Source organism: Diuraphis noxia, unplaced genomic scaffold (assembly GCF_037042655.1).
Source record: "Diuraphis noxia isolate RWA-SAM2 unplaced genomic scaffold, SU_Dnox_SAM2 contig0003, whole genome shotgun sequence".
NCBI classification, from domain to species: domain Eukaryota; kingdom Metazoa; phylum Arthropoda; class Insecta; order Hemiptera; family Aphididae; genus Diuraphis; species Diuraphis noxia.
The window spans coordinates 26,531,681-26,551,969 of NW_028301713.1; the positions used below are offsets into that span (position 1 = coordinate 26,531,681).

Consider the following 20,289-nt stretch of genomic DNA (forward strand, 5'->3'; position numbering starts at 1 on the left):
CAAGACGGTGTACGCATTATATATCCTGTGTATACATTTTATATATATTGTCAAATAGAATCTACAGTAATACGACGAGTCATCGCTTCTTTTCTCCTATGCACCCTGCGCTGCAGCTGATGACGGGCTGCATCGCGGTGACCGACTGATCTGGAGCGCCAAACTGCTGCCTGCTAATATACATATATAGTTATTGTAAAATATTGTCGTAAATGTTGCAGGCGAAGACATATTTAGAATCTGTGTGGTAACAACCGAAAAGGACGCCATTTCCAAGACTTATATAATATTATTATTAAATCAGATATCTATACCCTAACCTTTGATATCATATATATTATAGAACAAGCGAAATTAATTAATATAGGTCGTATCAGTAAGCCACGAAGGATCACTATAGGAGCCTATACATAGAACCAACTTTGGAAGGAACAATCCGATGACGTACGTCAATCGATGATCATATAGAGTAATACCAAGAGGTTAAAATCAAATGGTAAACTATAGATGCTAGTTTTATCTAGTCAGATAAAAATAGACATAGAATATTCAAAAAAAAAAAAATTTTCCCCGATGAATAAAATATACCTTCGATCGAACGACGGTGCATCGATTAATTTTCTATATGTAATATGTATATATCATAAAACCTATATACATTATCGTATTATATAATATTACAATAATATGTGTAATAGCAACGCAGACTTGCAATTATATCGATTTACATATTATTATTATTACAGCATTTACGCACACGTTGCGTTTATTCGAGTATATATGGTGTAATATTGCAGCAGCGTTGGGCTTATATTATGCGGTAATATACCTCATAGGTACGAAAAATCAAATTGATTGATTCGATTATTATAAATTACAATATTATAATATAATATACTAATTACGTTATAATGATATATAATATGTATCATAATCGTTCTCGGAGGCGGTCATAGTATAATACTAATTATTGTCCGTGTAAAACGCTAAATACCGGAAACCGAAATATAATCATATTTTTATATATAGGTATCTGCCAAAATCGTTTCATGTGTGTATGGTATATCACGCACTATTGCGCAAGACGTGTCAATACTTGTCCGAATAACAGGATGTCCCACGTCATATATCTGTTCCCGTTCTACTTCTACGGTGAACTTTGAACAATTTTTTTTGTACGGTTTGCAAGATTGCAGAGGCCAAATTTTAAAATTTTAGGTTAAATACGATAAATTTGAACGTTTAATACGTTTATAATTATTTATCGAAATTCAATTAATATTCTACTCATTGCAAAAATACGATTCATCGTCACATATACAATTATTATATTATTATTATTCATAATTTGGTAATTTCTTTACTTATTTTTTCTCAAAGCGTGTAAACGCACACAAAAATTAATAAAAATAAATATATATATATATATATATATAAACAACGTTATGACCGATTTAAAATTAATTTTCAAAAACCAGATTTAAAAATAATGAGTTGGGAAAAAGTTTTTGACGAGACACGTCAAGACAGCACACGTGAATATTACAACATAATATTACTGTGGATTACTTTGCAGGTGAGGTTAACAGAGTCGTTCACATTTGACGCACAAACGACGTAAAAACGCATACTTGATAATATGGATTCTCGTAGATCATTGCATAAGTTCGAAGAAACAGAAACCTAAGTTCAAAGAACTTTGTTCTTAAAAAAAAAAAAAAAAAAAAACGTGTACGTGAAGTATCGTGTACGAAACGAATAACGATGGTCATAGCGGTCTAAATAAATATTATAATTTTATTACTTCGGGGAAGTCGATAATCGTTATCTACCTATACGCGAGCTTATCTGCTGCACGAAACATATTATTTTGATTTCGTAACAAAACCATAATAATATTACGATATAGCTAGGTGTTATTCCTCAACGCCACCGCTCGTTATTGGCAAACGTTGTTCGTTTATCATAATATATTTTCATTTTTTAAATAAATCATCGCACTTTAATATTATTGTCGATTTTTTTCCACTTTATATTGGTAGGCAAAACGATTTGTATACGCTAAAACTTCACTTATTACCATACCCAATCGGTTTTTCTATTTAATTCACACGGATATAATAATAATAATAATAATAATAATAATACTCCACGCACGTTCCCATAGTGCCTATATTTGTCATAAACCACCGTTTTCGCTAGAACTGTCATCAATATCTTCCGGTTTTTTACGACGCTGCACAATACATTTTAGTGCATGTGATTTGATACACCGCAAAGTGCTATATAATTATATTCGTTTCTGTTTAAAATCCGTAAAATGTCTACACCGAGTTACTTTAATAGGTATATGCTATTAACAATAATAATCATAAAATCATTATTTACGTACACTAAATCCGTGTGCAGTTATAAAATAGTAATATTATAATTGTTTCGTGTACACAACGGCGATGATAACAACGTGAATATTGTGATAGTATCAATTATTTATCAATGTTAATAATTAGATTCAAATTCAAATTCAAAACTAAAAAAAATAGTTATAATGTTTCAACTTTACGGATAGTACTAAAATAATCAACACACTTTTTCATTTTGTATAACTGCACTATTCCTAGTTCGTACTACGACCGCACTATAACAGTGTCGTATAATGCACACTTTTTTGGGCTGTGACCCCGTGAATATTTCGAAATTTGACGTAACACTTTTTTCAACTCCGATAAATTATATTATTTCCATTTTGTTTTCATTAAATGTCGTACCCTTATATACATATAATAATATATAATTGAATTAAATCAAAACGCGTGTGTACACAAACAGATTGTACGTATGTGTGTGTGTGCGTGTGTGTGCGCGCACGCGCGTGTAGAAATATTAAACTAATTTGTGTATGGTCTGGATTAATTGTGTTACGGTGAGTAGTTTCAATGTTTATTCATTAAGCGTTACACAACAACGTCACTCTGTATATCCTTCATACTTGATTTAAAATAACATTTAGTAAGAAGTTATCGATGCGATAACTTATTATTGCACTACAACTATAGTGCTGAACGCAGACACACTGGGACGGATTTTCGCAACTGTAAGAATTACACAAACCGATATTGAACCGCAGCCGTCCGAACAAATGGTATAAAAAGAAAAATCGATAAATGTATTAATCACAATGTATAATAGGTACCTATCTATGTAGATATAAAATATAATACTTGCTACGACGGTGTCAACAACTCTGATGAAGATGAGTGTGGGTAAATGCCCGCCGCGGCACCGTGTTCAACTCCGTAAAGTGCCATATTTAATTGCGAATCGCACAACGAGTATGACCTAATTAAAAAAGAATTACACACGACGGTGTGTTTTAAATGTATCTATATACTTGCGTATATGTAACATGTATTGGAGCAACATGTGAAATACCGGAAATTTATTGTCATTTCGAATCGATTCGAATTGCGAATACAAACAATTGATGATTTTTGTGCAATAAATATCATAGTGAATAATTGTTAATAATAATTATACAATTACGATTATATAAAAAAAAAAGATAATGTAGGTAGGTATATTATTAATAATTTTATTCCCAATATCGTGTGACCTATAAGTTGCAGTGTTATAGGTATTATGAATATTTTCAAAACAAACATATGCAGTAATAATATTATAGTAATTTCATACTTATGCTGATGGTACAACGTATAGGCGTGCGCAAAGGGTGTGTCAGGTGTACCACGGCTGTGGCTATTTGTACGACTTTTATTCATTCTGGGGCTCTACAAAATAAACAGTACCTACAAATGAGAGTCCACAAGGATGAAATATAAACAAATTTAGATAACCAGTCAAATAAAACTGCAACCACCAATAATGATATAACTTATCATTTCCGCCCAATGCTTGAGATTAGAGTTGTTTACAACATTATTGTGATGATATTAATTTTTATTCTAAGGCGTGTATTTTAACTTAAACCAACAAAAAACTATAACTTTGAACATTCTATATTATTAAAAATTAATTTTATGTTAAGTGATGTAATTTAATATTCTAATGTACCTGCAACGGTGATATAGTTTACTATTAAAATAAATCCGTAAAATATGATGAAATATTATGATATACATTATGTTGTTTTTAATAACAATATCTATATTTGTTGCAACGTATACAAATATTTTCGTGAAACATTAGTAGATACGATAGTAGTTACTGATATCAATATGAGTTTTTGTGAATTTATATTGTGTATTTTTTTTTATTGATGGGAAGGGGGGATAAGGGTGAGTTTTTAAGGCCTATTTAAGGGAAAATGGCACAAGGTGCGCTTTATACTAAATTGAGTCTGATTACTGATTATGTAAGTACGTTTAGATTATTTAGAGTTGTATCGTTGACAGATGTTACTTATTACATATTTTATTTATTCAAGATTTACTTGGCTACACATATGATTGTAAATTCTATAGTCGTAATTTTGGTGAGAGGGGGCGAGGCAAAACTAAAAACCTAAAAGATATGTATGAATGAGGGTTGTAGTTATAATTACTTAAATACTGATAATAGAGAAAATTCAATCTATTCAAATATTTAAAAAAAAGTATAATACTTATACAAAGATTCAAAACATACAGGCACGTCCTAATAAAAAAAGTTTACGTAAAAAGGGTAATTTTTTTTCTATCATATATTATTATATACACAATCTGTAAATATGTATTATTTCACAATAAGCGTAGGTGATGGAGGTGACATGGCTTGAGTGTCAGGAGATAAGAAGCCGCCCATTGGAGGCACTTAAGGTTATGATGTTAGGCTAGGATTTTAATGTGCTAGCAAGAGAGAGAATACAAGATTAAGGGGAGGTAGAGGTATATACAATTTTAGATGAGTGGGTCACGAATCACGATACCAAGTACGTTTAAGACGCCTTCTGCAGGGGTCACTAGGAATAGCGTTGGTGGATAGCTCGGAAATCAGGGAATTACGATGGCTGTGGAACTTGTGTGTGCGTTTGTAGAAAGTTTTTGCGACGTTTTGGACTGTTGGAATGGCTAGATATCTATGTAGAGTATCGTTAGATACATAGTAGGAGGCTTTGGTTACTTGGCGGAGACATTTCGATTGGATAAGGCTTGGATTTTGTTTAAGTTGGACTTTTTGGCTGCACCCCTTGCAGAGTTGGATACCGTATATCCAGATCCGTTTGAGTAGGAGTTTTTATAATAGTACCTAGTTATTGTTTTTTAAGTTGTTGTGTTGAGATGTGAGGAGATAACTTAATTGGTGAGAGCGATTATTTAAGGCAAATCTTTTGTTGTGGGTGTGAGTTGCTCAAGTTAAACTTTAGATGTAGACCAAGGTATCGGACATTTTGGCTGGTTGGGAGAGGTACATTTTTGAGGTAGATGGAAGGGCAGACTATTTGCCTTAGTGTGAATGTACAGCGGATGAATTTTATTTCGTTGATTTTTATCCCCCATGCAATCTTTATACCAGCTTGATGAGAGATTGAGATGATTTTGAACGAGGTTCGAGGCTATTTCAGGGTCGGCATGGATCGCTATAGAAGCGTCTTTTGTCGGCAAAGTCGTCAGTTGTAGTGTTGGAGGGTGGTAGAGATTCTGTTACAGATCCTCGGAGTACCCCTGCGTGGATTGGTGGATACTTCAGATAAGGAGAAGCGAGATCGAACGGTAAAATATCAACAAAAAAAAAAGAAACAAAAACAGTAATAAATTTAATTTTAAATTTTAAACTTATGACATTGGGAGGGAAACGCCATTGCCCCCTCGGTTGATTATCTAATACTAATACTTCCTATTAACCGTTTAAAGTCTAAATAAGTATACGTGCGTATCGAACATTATATATATTATTGCAATTTATTGTGACGATGAGATATATATTTTGAACATTTAAATTGGATATAATAATTATTAATTTTTATAAAATTAGATTGATCTACAGTGCACGTAGTTCTCCGTGGAATAACGAAATGAAACTGAAGTATCATCAGTAAGCAGGAGTCTGTAAGTACTTATTATTACGTGAGCGCACTTATAAAAAAAAAAAAGAAAACGGAATTTAAAAATAATAATCGATAGTCGGACGTATAAAAAATATATATCTATTTAGTAATATAGGCATTCACGGAATAATCATATAATCATTATAACCTTTTAATTTTTAATTTTATAATTATTATAATTATTATTATTTGAGCCGAAAAAGCAATTACATTCAATTTCGTTTTGTACATCCGCATGCCGTTTATCCTTACCAACAACATCATATTATATAGGTACCCAAAATTATGTTTATATAATAACACCATTATCTATATATTATGTAGGTATAATAGGCACCGTATACTGTAGAGTATAAAGCATATAAAATCAATATTACAATAAGTGGACGGACATAATACGAGTGTATAGGTTATCAATGATTTGTATTACGTGATCAATCAAAATATGTTTATAGACGTGCAAGAGATATACACTATCTTATATTATCCTGAACAAGGATTTTGGGAATGAATAATAATTATTATTCTTTTTGTAAATGTACTCAAAACTAATAATCTGACAAAAAAAAATGATAATAATAATAATAACTATTGGACATGTCACAAGATAATTGCAATAAGTGTTATATATAATGTAGAATATGGTCATACTAAATAGACTTAGAATTGAACACACGCGATTCTCCCATGGATACCAGATGGGAAAATCCGAACCCCCCCATATGCCCGTCTTGCAATAACTTAATCGTCACCGTCAAACACGTACTTTTTACCCAGAGAAGTACACGCAATTCCAAACAACCTTTATGAAGCCATTGGACCTTATACAGATCCAGAAAAAAATAATTTCTTTCCAAAAAAAAATTGAAATGTACAACATAATATAATTTTAATCTATTTTAAATATATTATTTATTATATATACCTAATCTATAACTTAGGATATTACTACTGAAAGCTAACAATTTTGTAGTTAATGATGAAACCATAAAAAAAAAAAATCTATAATACATAATAACATATTATACACTCATTCACCGACGACCACATATATTATATATACAGGGTGATTCGCTAAGCATGCTCAGTTCTCATCCATTGTTTTTTCTTTAACAATGAAGTTATTCAAAATCTTATTTTTGAGATTTTTTGTGGCACTTAAGGAGTTTCTTGCGACCATACAAACATTTTTTTTTCAAAGAGTACTCACTCCCCCCCTCTTTTACTGTAAATCATTTGGTGAATATTTTTTTGTTTAGAATTTCGACGAATCGAAATCAAAATTTGAACGAGTAGTTTCCTAGTTATTAAAATGTTTGTACCAAGGATAATATAATCCTTAAAATCGTTTCACAAAAGTATAAAATATTCCTACTATTGGAACTTGTATATTTATGATACTTTAGTCGTTTTTACAAAATATTTATGTTGAAAGATTAATATTAATGACTAATATTTTCAAATCCACCATAGACCACATATCTTATAAGCCTAAACCTGCATAAACCTTTTATCCTTAGAACACAAAGTTAAATAACTCAAAAACTACTCATTAGGATTTTGATTTCAATACATCGAAATTCTCAAAAATATTATCCGCTAAATAATTTTCAGTCAAAAATCGGAGTTCTCATTTGAAAAACAAAAGTTTGTATCGCCACACGACACTATCCTTAAGTGATACAAAAAGTCACAAGAATTTGAAGTATGGTCTTGGAGTATAAAATTACAAAAATCCGGTTTTTTTAAATAATTTCATTATTAAAGAAAAAAAGTGGGTGACCATGCTTGGCGAATCACCCTGTATATTATAATATGCTCTATGTGCCAGTGTACATACCTATGATTTCCGTACTAGTGTATATACACGGCAAAAAAATACTCGATTGATGGTTCGACTATATTTATTATTTTTCTCTAAACCGATTTTCAATAACCCGAGCAGACGTCAGACATCGGCGCGAATCGAGTGTGCGCGACGTCATTATAATATTATCCGCCGTGACACCAAATTATAATTACCGTCTCGAGGTTTATACGCTTCAGCGCTGCGGCGGCGTACCTACTCATATACCTAACTATATATCATTAACTATTTAATATTATTATTATTATAATATAATATGTTCTCGTAATATTATTATACTCTCTCGGAACACATGTAGAGCACCGATGATTAAACGTATTGTACGTGCTATATTTATAGGTGCAGACCTGTGGTTTGCGTTATAATAATAACATACATGATGGAGGTAGGTACTTATAATTGAGTGGGTATATATATATATTATTATCTTTCACGCGGTCGTTCTCGCGAATCGTTCACTTGGATTTTCGACAAACATAATATTAAATTGTGCCCATTTAGGTACTTATACAATATATACGTATGCCAGGTCGCGTGAAAGACGGCGATTTATTCGATATGGTTCGATCAAATTTTTAATGGACCAATCACATGAGCCTCTTAAACACGTCCAAGCAGGGGACCATAATAATATTATTATAGTTCACTGGATCGGTTCATTAAATGTGTATGTTAATAATATTATGTCTTTAGTGCAGTTTGTTCGTGCGACCCGGTCGAGGTCATCACATACATATTCTATTTTGTGTATCCATTTTTGTATCAAACATCATCCATATACATACCAGCGCAATAATTATAATTATGGGGAGGGGAGTGATGTTCACGCCAAGAGATACCGTGCAGGTATATAAGTGCACTGGTTATTTCAGCTGGATAACCTGGAAATACTCAAGACGTTGTGTGCAATGGGCTACAGTGGCTAAGCCCCCCTCACAGAAACATTTGTAGTCACTTCATGGTAGGTATTTACCTACTTTCATTCAAAACATTTTATCCGAAACCATAGATTTTTCGATAATTTTTTTCTGAAATTCATTAAGGTGAAGCCTTCAATTATAGCGGTGAGATATTAATAAATTGACAATAATTAATATACTAACCTACATATTATACCAATTTCTTTGTATCATAGATCTGTTTATTTATAGATCAGATCAACAATTGTTTCAATTTTTATGTATCGTAAAATAAAATGCGAATTTAAGAAAGAGTTAAATATAATTAATAAATGGTTTTTTTTTTAATGCAGGTACTCTTTTTCCTTTAATTTTAATAAGTAGTTTTTTGAATTATTTTTTCTAGTCCTGTATAGCCTCCACAGTTAATTAAACCAAACTACGCCTATGATGTCTTTGAATGAAATTGATCAGGAGGTGAAATAAGAAGGACCGAAATACACTTTTTGAAAAATTTTTTAAATGTTTAACCATTTTTTGGCATACGAATTTCAAACGTTTTAATATTTTCTAGAGAAGAGCTCATTTTATAATACATGCAAATTCTCAATCATGCTATTTTCATAATTATCATAATTAATGATATTAATTACAAAATTGACATTAAGTATAAATAAAAAAATAAATTTTCTAATGAAATATTTAAAAAAAAATTTTATTGAGCAATTTTTTATATGAATAGAACGATGAACTTAATGTTGATCTAATATTAGAACGCACAGGAAACACAGGTCAGAAGAGATCAGTAGATCACTTGTTAAGTAGTACTTCGTTAAATTATTAAAAATTATATTATTTTTATTTTAGGTAAAGGTTTCGACAGCTTGAGGTTATTAGCCTACAATTGTAATAAATGAGAATAAGAATAAAATATTTACAAATATTTTTTACAGTTTGTGGTGAAAATTAGTGTAATGAAAAAATTCGTAGATTGCTTCAATGTTATCTTCTGCGTTGAGTTAAAAATGATCATATTTATAATATTTTGTACTATCCAATATACATTGTTAAAATAAATGGTTATTTATACACATGTAGAAAATAATATGATAAAACGATTTTTGTAATATTTTCAATACGTATAAGGTATCCTTGAAATTATTATTTATTTTATCTTTCAAGTAAAGTAAGGGTAAATTATGAAAACAAAGAAAGTGTTGAAAACGAATATCTAATAAATTAGCTTGATTATTTGTAAATTTAAATGTATTGTTTATTGATTTTGCAATAATTATACGAAAAAATATTCCATAAAAAAAAAAGTTTGAAAAACATAGTCTTCTATCTACTGGAGCCTTTCAAAAAAAAAAAAATTGTTCTGTATGTTGCACATGTACCGCGGGTGGGTTAACGATTCGAAATATTCTCAGAACGTGTATATTTTTGTACCTATATATATGCTCACCCTACGACCTCGTTTCGGTCCAATTTCGATTATAGCTGAAATATTATAGACGCGTAATATTCTAGTTTTGACTCTCGGACGCGAACACAGAACACACTGCAGCGACGACATTACGTGGGTAGGTATATATTATATTGTGCAGATGCACAATACATTATTACGTATATAATACAATACCGGCTGCAGTGTATTATTATTACTATTATATTATTATGTGGGGCGTAAAAATCAACCTTCGTCGTGAGAACTGCTACCGTCGTCGCTAAGAAAACCGTATTTTTTCCCCTTCGCGAATCGCGTCGTCTTTGTGTCGATGATATGTTTGCTTCTTCTTCTTCTTCTTCTTTTACGTATACAAACGATAGTAATTTATGAACTGGTTTGAGAGAGACGGCGACGGCAGCCGCGCGCAAAACTAGATCATTCCCTCAAAGTCGGCGCTGCTGTGTAGCAACAACGACAACAGCATCGGCAGCAGCAGTGGACATGTGCGCAATTTGTTGATGGAGACAAATAGTCCGCGTGCAAAACGACGGCGACGGACGTGAGCGGATCCAGCCGACGGCGGTGGCTGCCTAGTAAAAAAAAAAAAAAAAATATGAAAAAAGTAATAATATAATATATATACAACTATAACGATGATGATAATAATAATAAGTAAATAAAAAATAAAATAAAACACGGCATAAATCAATCTCGGACACACGGTGAACGGTCGCGTCTCTCAACGGTAATATCTCTTTACGTGTGCATATATATATATATATATACCAAAGCTGGATCGATTTGATCGATATATACAAATATGAGTGTGTCGTATATTGTATACGAGTCCAGTATGTGTGTGTGATATATAATAACGTGAAATAGAAGAAGAAGAAATAATACAACTTATATGTCAGTGTGTGTGCAACGCGCGCGTTTATAACGTGATTGCAATAACCTATGAGAGACCCGCAGAGATATTAAAGAACCATCTGCCCGGCGTAAACGACGCGATACGAATTCCTTCGCGCCGCCGTCGATGCGGGTCACTCTTCTTTATATATATAATATGTATTATTTATTGATTTTTTCCCCTCTTTGTACGCATATTTTTTTATTATTTTTTTTTCTGCCCGTTCGGAATAACGCGATAAATAACGAACGATATCAATTTGCTCGGCGACACGTCGTTTTGCTTTGACTAACGCCATACGCCAACTGGTTATCGCATCATATGTATCATACACACACACACACACACACACACACCCATAATCTGGTTGTGATACTCATATTATGTGTGTATATGGATTATATAACGGAGTGATATTCTAATAATAATAATAATATATTCTAATATGATATGGTAAATCGACGGATTCGCGTTTACCATCACCTGCAGCAGCATATTATTATAATACCTGTACATTATTATAATGTGTCGTGGACAATAACTATCCAGGGAAATTTGAATCTGCAAACATTTTATTGAATTATTTATTATTTAAATAAATTTATGATTGTTAATAATTTCATAATATTTATGAGAAAAAATGAATACGAAAAATAATTATTAATTATCTATACCTATACCTATATCTATTATTATATTATGATATGAATGCTATTTTTTCTTTTTTTATGAATCAGAAGGAAGCCTCGATAGCGTGACCATTGGCTTTTTTAACCTGAGTACTATCGTCTTAGGACGATAAAAAAAATAACGGTAGGCGCTTACATCTAATATATATATTATACCAAATTAAATATTGACGACACGACGCCATAAATGAAATAAATAAGTTATATTCTCATAGAGAGTATTTATAAAATTCAATTATGTATATCATATAGATTTTTCTATTTTATCATTATTTCTATATTCAATGGTTATAGGTACCTACACGATTTACTATAGAATATATCACATCAAAAAATATTGCAAATCTATTTATTTATGTGATTTATCTGATTTGTCGGCCTCTCTGATACATCGTTCGATGTGACTGAAATGCTATCTTTGTGAGTTATTTCACGTGGCAGGCGCAAAAGTGAATTGGATATAATTTTGCTGACAGAAACCTGTAAGTCCCGTGATATTTTATATATTATTATTATGTGTAAAACTTATGAGGCGTACATATCATATTATAGGTACATGTTTAGCTCTCCGGTATATACCACGATCGATGAACCTATATAATATAATAATAATCATAATAATGCACACCTGAATAATAGCAGCATACAACAATAAATACATATTATCTTTCTTTTGTTGTATCGTATCGTTATATTATACACGCGTTAATGCTTCTTTCGGTTATGTCCGCGAGCACGGTGGCACACATTGAAATTCGTCAATAATCGTTCTGTGGGTGTATACCGTGTAATATAGTTATCCAGAGTTAGTCCACTTTCTAGATGTAAATTATTTTTCGAAATAATCTAGAAAAAAAAATAGAATAAAAAAAATAATAAAATAAAAATAAAATAGAATATATATGCATGTAATTTTGGGACAAACAATATTTATAACATATTATATATGTTACGAAAGCTCACGTGAGCAAAGTACTTTGCTCGAGAGTGCTAAATTCTTGATTTCATGGTTAATATACAACGCAATAAATTACAATATATTTCTATATTAACCATTGAATTAAATTAATTGAACCCACGATTAAATATTGACTGGTGTGAATCTATATAATATTAAATATTCATATTTTGATATTAATTTTAGTATATTTATACTGGTGACTGATGCGAATATGACCGTTGTAAAACGTTTCATTTGTTCGAGTGCGTGATATGGCATTAAAATATTTGTATCAACGAGACTCGATAGTAAAGCTGCTTATCGCTAGTTTTTTGTTTTGAATCAATAATACTATGATGATATTGAAATGAAGACAATAATTAGTGTCTGTAACAATCGCGATATTATGTACTGCGCTTAAAAAACGGACCGACACAAGTACACTGCAGGGATGTATATAATATAAAGCGTATTTAAGTTGTTTTTGGAAACTTAATATGCATAATAGTTACCTACGCACTTAGAAAATTCATCCTAAAATATTGACTTTTTTACGTAAAAGGTGTAATTATTATTATCGTTTTCTGCTGATTACACTTATATAATGCGTACATCTCATTATTATTATTACAATATATCGTCTCATTTTTTTCTTGGAACTCTTTCAAAAATATACGTCATACTGCGGAGGTTAGATAAAATTTTACATTTAGTTGTTGTAATATTTGAAAAGTATCCAGAACATGTTACGCATAGATATGCATTGTATATATAGGGATATAGCATATACGATATATGCTATAATGTCGGAAATGTACATATGAATATTGAATATATTTCCACTAAATTAATAATAGGTTTTTGATGTACCTAGCTACTTGAAAATGAACCATCTATATAGGTACCCATATATAGTAAAATATAGCCATCATAGTCATAATATTTTCCTTCAAATTTTACCGACGTTTTCGAGTCTATTATATTACTCGTTGAAACAATTAACAAATAAATACAAAGTATAAATATTGTATAAAAGAGGATGAAACTCTTTTTATTTTTCCAAATAATATGATTTGTACTTCTCGTGAGTCACCATGCGTGCAGTTAGCCGGTTCGCGTTTTACTGCAGCAGATAGTATGCACATTGCACATTGCACATGATATGATATCTGTATAAATTGTTTATTTTTTCAATATTGTAATCTCTCTAGTTAATGCATTTAAGCTGCACCTTAGCGCGAGTTGGTTGCTTATATCGCATGTAAATAAATAAACGTTGATTACGACAGCACATTGTATTTTGTTATTATTTTTTTTGTAATTGTTTGTTTTTCCGACGTTTAGCTGTCGGATATAATAATACCATGACGTATAGGTTATACAGTAAGCATATATCGAACTTTGAATTGACAGAACTTACACCGATTAGTGTCTATCATAAAAAAATAATAATTATAACAGTTTCTAATAGTCGAGGCGTAGGTATATGTATAATATGTATATATGTATAGTGTATACCTACATATATATTTTATAGAGCCACGAATAGGCGTACGCTTCATTCAATATATACATCTATTGTAGGTATATTATAGTTGATACACGTGCATACACGTTTTGACGGTAATAAGTATTAACTAATAATGGTGACGTCTTATATCAATACGTGTACGATATTACATTGTTGCGTGCTGCAAAATACGTATAGTATATATCCTTGCAGTGAATGCAGGTCTTGTCAATTTATATGGTCATAAAACTTGAGCATTAACATTTTCCTTGATACATAAAACGTTTTGTTCTTATCATAACTCACTCGAAGCGAGTTAATTAGTACGACGTTGTGTGCAATACGTGTATCGTATATTTCTATACTTTAAAAAAAAAAAAAAGAATTTGAGTGGAATTATATGAATGATGCATTGGTTTTACAGTTATATATGTACCTAAATCTTGATCGCTCAATCTGAGGGTATATAGTTTCTAGTCGTACTAATATATTGGAAGTAGTCGGTGAATTAGAGGGAGGGGAGGGCTTGAAATGTATCATATTTTTTGAAAATATAATCTGGAAATAAAAAAAAAAAATACACTGAAAAAATCGGGAAATTTTACGCAAAACCAGTTTTCGATAAAATCAATTTCATTTTTCTGTCGTAAAAACTACTATCGATCTGATCACCAAACATTTATGTTCAGATCGCCTATAATTAACATTTTCTAGACCGGAACAAATACATTTTAAACATTTTTAGGGTGTACCAAATTGGAAAGCTTAACAATTTACAAAATATACAACATCCTTCATATGTTTTCCTTATAGAAATTAATTTTTTTTTTTTATCTGTGAAATATCGTTTTAATTTAATTTATTTGTTTTTTGTTTTTACAATGATATATTCAATTTGTTGTAAAAAAGAACAATAAGAATAACTGAGGTAATAGATATATTAGTAATAAAAAAAAATTTAGAAAAAAAAAACAAATAGATAGAGATAACATAGCATATAGAAGCCTCCCAGTAAAGGTATAATAATTTTAAAAAAAATGAATATTAAGATTGAATTAGTTTGTCAGTAGGTTTCTACACCACTTGCGCTTTAGCCGTTTGGGGGGTTTTCCAGGGATAGTCAAGGGAGAGATATAATGTATGAGTGAGTTTCTGTGGTTTAAGAGGCGGTTATTATGGAATCTTTTGTAGTGTGTTTTAGCCACGTCTGCAACAAAAGGAAGGGAGAGGTCGTGATGGAGTGTTCAGTGATTGGAAAAGTAATATGGTGCTTTATTGATTTATCTTAGAGTTTTGAATTGATAGGTCTGTATTCTATTGATATTAGTATGTTTTGCTGACCCCCAGAGCTGTATATTAAAATTTAAAAACGAAAAATAAATAGGCACAACTTTTTTTATCAGCGTTTGACGTTCAAATTTTGAAAAAATTTCAAAAATTATTTTTAATTCAAATATTAAAAAAATAAAGCTTGAAAAAGTTGTACATACCTATAGTTCGTCTTAAGTTTTTCTTACCTTAACTTAAAAATATCAAAAATAAATATTAAGACAATTTTTTTATTTTTCATGTTTCAAGTTAAAATGTTGATGAAAATAACTAAATGACTAATTGCTGTAATCAAAAAAATAGTATTCGCATAACGATTTCAATTTTTCACAATATTTAGTTTAATTTTTGAGCTATATATATATATATACCGAGAATCTCTTTACCCCGTTCTGTGGTACGTTGTTGTGTTGTAGACTTAAATATAATAATTAATAAAAAATAATTTCCCCCCTCCCCTTGGTACAGACGTCACTTCTGGGATAGCGCATTACTACAGAAAAGCTCATTACATCGACACAATAATTTGTAGTTTTTAATTATACTCATGCGATTTCGAGTAATTTTTGACAACAATTAGTTCAACGTTCAACCTATATATATATTGTGTACTACTATTTTAATGAAATCAAAACGAAAATTTTAATTAAAATAATTGCATAATATGAAATATCCTTAAGAGTATATATTTATAGGCAGCTGACAAACAGTCTCCGCGGTCAAAATTGCTTTTCGTACAGGTACCAGTGCAAAATATTTCAAGATTGAGTTCAAACTTAACACACCGTAATTTAAATGAAGAGGTGCACCCGATAGTAATTATTACTATATAGGTACAACAAAGCGACTTCTTCGTTTTTTTAATTTATTTTTTTAAATAATATTCATGTTTTTTTGTATATTAAAGACACTTTAGCTTCGTACTATAATAGCACATTATACGCATTGAGATATTTATAAATATTAATATACATTGTATGATGGGTATTATATGTAGCCATGTAGGTATAAGGTATATTATGATAAAAAAAATTTATAATTTTGTGTCTCACACACACACACACACACACACATATATATATATATAGTATAGGTATTATACATATTATATTATTTTCTTGAAGACTAAATGAACTTAATAATATGGGTGCATTGAATTACTCGGGTACTGTATAAGATTATTATTATTTTTTACGCATTCATGTTCGAACGATTTGTAATAATTTATGACCACCTATGTATGCATATAATATACCTATACCATACGGTGTCTGCCAAAATGTTGTCGTTCTTGATATGTTTATTTGGATCTGATATCATGGAAATGGATTTTACACTGAAACAGATTATAATATTGTCATAAATATATATTTGGAATTATCCATTAAACACGTTGCAGGGTTCGTATTAAAACAAGCAACAATTATAGTTTGAATGTTAATGACGGTATAGGAAAACGAGCATTGATTATGCAAATCGTAGTAATTTAAAAAACGCTACAGTGTATGTATTTGATATATTCAGAAAATGTCAAATAAAAATTATGAAACAATTTACGTTTCGTATATCATATATATACTGCAAGATATAAATAGACGCGCAATACCTATATACATATATTTTATGCATATAATATATAGGTATACCTATCTACCAGCTATATAAAGTAAAAATAAGACACTACACGTAGGTTAGGTACGGCGCTTATTATTATATTATTTTCTACGTTGCGTGACGCGCACTTTACTTATTTGTTTACCTACTGTATTGTTATATTTTTCCACATTGCGATTATTATGTAACATTGACCCCGTAACACATTAATTAATTACGCAACTCTATTTAATATTTTTAATTCACAATATAGATGTTCTAATAATTATATAAATTTATTTTTCTTACAACAGTCGTTTTGATTTATATATATGCACGTATAATAAACCATCACGTTTTATTTTATTTATTTATTTATTTTTTTTTTGGCAACAAAAAAAATAATATAATTATCAAATATCAAACTTCGTTTAATAAATTAAAAAAAAAAAAACTGCGTGTGTAATATTTGTATCACCACCACAGTATAGTGTAGCCAAAAAATACAAAAAGAGGTGTGGTGAAAACAACACAATTTAAATTTTAAACGATAGCATTTTTTTATTATAAACATATTATCATACTACAGCAGTTATAATAATAATAATAATAGTAACAACGAAGTAATCCGTGTAGGTATGTCTGCAGTGTATGTGAACACGTACAGGACAATTTAGATTAACGTATCTATTTGGCACGTCACGCGTATACACCGCGATTGTATTTGTACATGTTCTGTAGCTAAAGCTATATTTTAATATTTCAATATGATTTGAGATTTTTTTTTCAAAACATTTACCTACTCAAAACATTTATTGGTACTTTACCAAAAAAGAAAAAGAAGTTTTGATTACGCTTTCAGATTAATTGGTAACTACGATATTGCCGCCATTACGGCTGCAGCAGTGTGGGTATAAATAATTATGTTTTTGTATATTATTTATATACGTATATTATAGTGTAGTACGAACATATATCGATTTCTTTGCCCTTTCAATCACGCGGGTCACGCAAGATCTCAATAAATAGGTAGCGTAATATAATATAATATTGCATATGTCATCAACTGGGTCATGTCGCGCGTTGTGAGTTGCGTATAGTATAATGTTGAAAAAATCACTAAAGATTTCGATGTCGACCAATATAATATATTTATTCGGTTGTTGCAATCCGGTTCGGCAGTATGGAAAAAATTGAACGCTCACGAATAATAATAATGTACGCTTATAATATTATTATACGAAAACTGTCCATAATACGCGAGCGGGCGTTCAAGTCTCCGCAGATAAAATGTAGACAGTATATAATAATAATTTTATTATATTATATAAACTGCAGTAGACAATAACGGGCTCTGATCTAGGCTGTTAATTGCATCGAAGGGTCGTAATAAATATTATATTACCTATATGTATATATATTATACCTATAAATGTATATCCATCGAAAATTCACCGTGGCGGTGACGTTCCTTGAAGTGCATATAATAGGTACCTACATCGCGAGTAAAAGACTCGTCCGTATTACGATGACGACGATTTCTCTGTATATATAGGTAACTATACATAAATATTACAATATATATATATATATATATTTCGACATATTATTATTATTATTATAATATATGCGGATACGTGTGACGCCCCCCGGGATGATGGTTATAATACTGCACTTATATATATAAGTACATTTTATATACATATAATCGGAAAAAAACGCATCGCTAAAACAGCGGCCGGATTTCTTGGCTCACGTGACCTTTGCCGGAGGCGTACATCGCCGTTGGTGCGCTATCGCGAAGAAGCGACCATATATAATATGATATTTATATATATATATATATATATATATACCTATATGTAATAATAATCATAATGATAATACGCGGAGCTATAAAAATCTAACTCGGGCCAAACGTCGTGACATTCTTAACCACGTGAAAGAAAGTATTATATATATATATATATTCATGTATATATAATATAATAATATTATTAATATTATACACTCCTCCAGATCCGCAGACACACACACACACATACTTACGCACACATTCAACCTATCTATATATAGATATAAGTATGACACTTTTCGAGATATTAATATGTAAACGCATAGACATGTGTATAATAGGTGCTTTGGTTTATATATATATATGATGAATACATATGTATAATGTGTGCAGTACAATGTATAGACTTATCCGTAGTTAGCCATTATGCCCTGCGCGTTCGGATTGCGACCCGGTAAGAAAATAAAAATATAAAAATAAAACGGCAAACGATGTTCGTGGACGATAATTAAAAAAAAAAAAAGTAATAATAAAAATACGATGGAAGACCGGTGACGACAACGGCGGCGCTTAACCTTTTTCACCTATTCGCCCGGCATCTCTGCAGGGTCCAGTTTTAACGTCCCGCTCACGATTTCCCCGCGCTCTTCGCGGATTCCTCTCGGACACCCATCACCCACACCGCACCCAACGACGATGACCCCTCGGGATTAATATACATATATAATAATATACGACACAGCTGGCTGTGGCGGTGGTCAAGAGATGAATACCTAATATAATATAGGTATATGCACGCGCGCTTATAATATTATCAACTATATTATAGGTATATATTTATATAAATGTGCGTAATATCGTATATATACCGGACAAATATGTGTTTATTTATTTATGTATGTGTGTTATATAATATTATACATAATAGTACCTATATTAAAATATATATTATAGTGTCTCGCGGGATGCTCCAGCAGCGTATTATATGTGATTTCTAAATCGGCTGCGACGAGCACGTATTATATCGATTTTGACAATCTCGCGCGAGCTTATAATAATAGGCTTTCTCTTAAATACGAAAATGGTGTATTTTTGTTTTTATATTTATTATAACCACACGCGTTTGTACCTATATATACCCATTCTTTCTTTCGTCTGCGACACGTCGATAACCCTTTTTCGCTGTTGTTAAGGTGTTCATTTTTGCATAACGGCCTATACCGAAGACGGCGTATCAAAATTGATATGCGTGCGCAGGAGA

At 30.9% G+C, this 20,289-nt stretch overlaps 1 long non-coding RNA gene across 2 annotated transcripts in view; it reads right to left on the minus strand.

The window, feature by feature from the left end:
• Window positions 1-10,006: 10,006 nt before the first annotated feature.
• Window positions 10,007-20,289, minus strand: part of LOC149057155 (uncharacterized) — a 49,535-nt gene continuing 39,252 nt past the window's right edge. Inside the window, exons 2-4 of one of the 2 annotated variants that reach the window (XR_016191010.1) lie at window positions 16,896-16,976; window positions 12,490-12,707; window positions 10,007-10,849 (exon numbers count right to left, since the gene is read on the minus strand). This is a non-coding gene — a long non-coding RNA (uncharacterized LOC149057155). Of the gene's footprint in view, window positions 10,850-12,240; window positions 12,342-12,489; window positions 12,708-16,895; window positions 16,977-20,289 lie in introns of those variants that run through there. The other variant, XR_016191011.1, reaches the window with a different exon arrangement.